This window comes from Cyprinodon variegatus, unplaced genomic scaffold (genome assembly GCF_000732505.1).
Source record: "Cyprinodon variegatus isolate N-32 unplaced genomic scaffold, C_variegatus-1.0 Scaffold500, whole genome shotgun sequence".
Classification (NCBI taxonomy): domain Eukaryota; kingdom Metazoa; phylum Chordata; class Actinopteri; order Cyprinodontiformes; family Cyprinodontidae; genus Cyprinodon; species Cyprinodon variegatus.
The window spans coordinates 556966-560121 of NW_015150953.1; the positions used below are offsets into that span (position 1 = coordinate 556966).

The 3156-nt window shown below is 38.6% G+C and overlaps 1 protein-coding gene across 1 annotated transcript in view; it reads right to left on the bottom strand.

The window, feature by feature from the left end:
- The window catches only part of LOC107094679 (ephrin-A5b-like), a 129162-nt gene that overhangs the window by 119931 nt on the left and 6075 nt on the right, over positions 1-3156 (bottom strand). The window lies entirely within an intron of this gene.

Sequence of the window (3156 nt, forward strand, 5' to 3'; positions counted from 1 at the left end):
TATTTTTGCTTTGGCACCACAGCGCCACTTACAGGCCTGGCATACATTTTGCAGCGTTTTCATGCATTCGTGTGGACGCTCACATTTATTTTACGTCTCCGTCTTTACGGCAAACGTTTTGGAAAATATCAGCGTTTGGTGTTCGTTTTGACTTCGTGTGGACGGGGCCTGAGAATTGCATAAATGACAGAAATGGGTTAAATATTCCTCCATAAATTCCGTATAACTTCAAAAAACACTCCTGTAAATTTACACAATTAGGAAAACAAACACTCATCTAAATGAAGTGAAACAATTAAACCAAAAGCCAGTCCGTCCAAATCTAAGGAGATTTCTTATATAAGTATGAATTATAGTTTAACTTCTGCCTATTTTTGATGAGCAACCAACACAAAAAACACAAAAATCTTTGCATTATTTCATCCCTGGCTGCAGTTATTACACTTTTAAAGTACTTTGGCTAAATACTTTTCATAGATTTCATATAAAGTGGGAAAACTTCTCTGCCATTAGACATGCAAACTCTGACTGCCACCACTCCTCCCTCTCTCTGCCTGAAAGGCGGCCATGGGCCGCTGACTACGAGCCAAACAATAGCGGGCTTTCAGCCCGTCACGTTGGCGTTGTGAGAAGGATCGTGGTCCTGAGACCCAGTCAATATTTGGACCTGCTCCCTTCATTTATTTTTTTTTCTTCCTTTTTTGAGCCCGTTTCTTAATCCAAGCGGAACCGAGCGGCAGGGAGCCGGGAAAGGCTGAGAGGGAAAAGCGAGGGTAAACACTGGGAACAATGCAAATGGGGCTACTCACAATGCCACAGGGAAACTATCACAACATCGGCTCACAATCCGGTGCGAAAATGGAGCATTGTGTCTTAGAGTGGAGATTAAAAAGAGCAGTAAAGGGAGCAGAGGTCAATCTGGGAAAGATATGGATCATCTTAAAGGACCTTTTAGGTGAAAACTTAAAACCAAACATGAAAACAGGAACCTGAGGAGGTTCCTTAATTGTCCTAAGGAGAAATATGCTGCATCTGCTACGGTGAGCTTTGGTTGGGAATTATCAGGGATTAAAGGAGACCCCTGGGGTGACGCCGCTCTCCCTGAATGCAGGAATCTCTCTCCCCAGCTGTCAGGTCCTTAGTCCCACCCAATGGGGTTCTTTGATGACGGAGGAGGTATCAGTTTCCATGGCTTCTCAGACACAAACAGCCAGTGAGATTAGGGAAGGAACTCGGCCCCGATTCTCCGCTGATCCCGCCTATCAGCAACAAATAAACACCTTGGGCAACAGGCAGCGGGCTGCATGCGAACCATATGGACCCGGGTGGGCTCTAATGAAGCAGCTAAAGAGCTGGTGAGCAGGGAATTCACTAATGGCTGCTTGTCAGAGCAGCAGTAAATACCCAACTCTTACACTTTATTCCGTCATTTGATTACTAACACAGCCGGTGCCGCTGACAGGGAACATATGGAGCTCATTTTACTTTCCACCAGGAAAAAGCTACAGTTTGTGTTTTTCCTGGTTTGGATTTTGCGGGATACTTTCTGTCTGGTGCTACTTTCCTGTTGAGCTTATTTAGAGGTAGAATTGTTGTTCATCACACGACTTTTAGTATCAACATCCAGATTAAAGGCAAATCAATTCACCTAGATTGAGATTAGCTGCTTTCTTGACTTCTCAACAGCGTTAATCCCCCAAAAAAGTTTTAAAGTTGGAGCCCAGAAAAAAAAGTTCAGTAGCGTTTGTCAATGTTGTCTCATTTCTCTGGAAAAAATTGAAATCTAGATAAGCAATTTTTTCTTTAAATAAGTACATTTGTTCTTGAATTGAGGAGGTAAAACAGACATTTTGCCAAAGGAAAAAGACAATTTACATTTAAAATAAGAAAACTTAATTGCATTGTCTTATTTCAAGTGCATTTTATCTAATTATCTTATTTTAAGAATAAATGACTTATCTAGATTTAGATTTTCTTCCAGTTTATTCCATCCAATGCATTAAAACACCATCCATACTGGCAATAATAGTTACTGAAGCTAATGAAGTCAAATTCAAACTGGTTATCATGCTACAGTGAGCTTCTGTTAATAATGAAAGTTGTTTTTTTTCTGAAAGTTATCAACACTGCAGGTTAGTTTTAAATTTTCCCGCCTAATTTTATTTTATTTTGGTAAAAACCAGCTCTGAACAACAATAACCTTCTTCGTTTCTGAACCAGCTATTATTGTTCTGGTTTGCTCTGCTGCTGAGACCATTTGAAGAGTTACACAACGGTTAAGTCCACCGCAGAACATGACTCATAAACTCCAGTACGGGTTTATAAACAAAAGCTGAACTTCTGTAACCGAGTTTCTAAAATCTGAAATAAGATTTCACCAACAGGATTCAAGAATGTTTATAAACACCAACAGAATTAAGCAAAGCCGGCAGAATGACCAGACATAAATGAATAAATAAAGGACCAATGAATTACTAATGTACAAACACAAGCAGCAGTGGTTTATAAACACCAAAAGGGTTTATAAACACAAGCAGGGGTACCTAATATTAATAAGATGTATAGACACAAGTAAAAATTATCACTTATATCAATACCTGCTAAATTTATATAACCAACAGTTTTTAAAGACACAAGCAGAACTTATAAGCACCAGCTGTATTTATAAACATCAAAAGTCTTTATTGACACAAGCAGAACTACTTAACATCAAAGAAATGTAAAGACACAAGCAAAACGTATGAGCATTAACTGGATTAAAAATTCATTAGGATTCATCCCTACTAGCCTAATTTATAAACAATGACCGATTTCATCAATATAAACTGAGTTTATAAACACTGACTGTATTTAGAGGCAGCAACAGGACTGGCAAACCTGAGTTAAGAGGTATGGATAGCATCAGAACTTGTTAGGAACTGCATTTATAAACACTAACTGATTTAGATTAGATGTTTAAATTAGATTCAACTTTATTGTCGTTGCACAGGTACAGGTACAAGGCAACGAAATGCAGTTTAGGTCTAACCAGAAGTGCAATAGCAGGAGGTGAAGGATGAATAGTGGTTCTATAAATACAGAACATGGGTTCTACTGAATAAGTATAGAGATGAACACCATTATAAACAGAATCTTACTAATAGATGAATATAATAT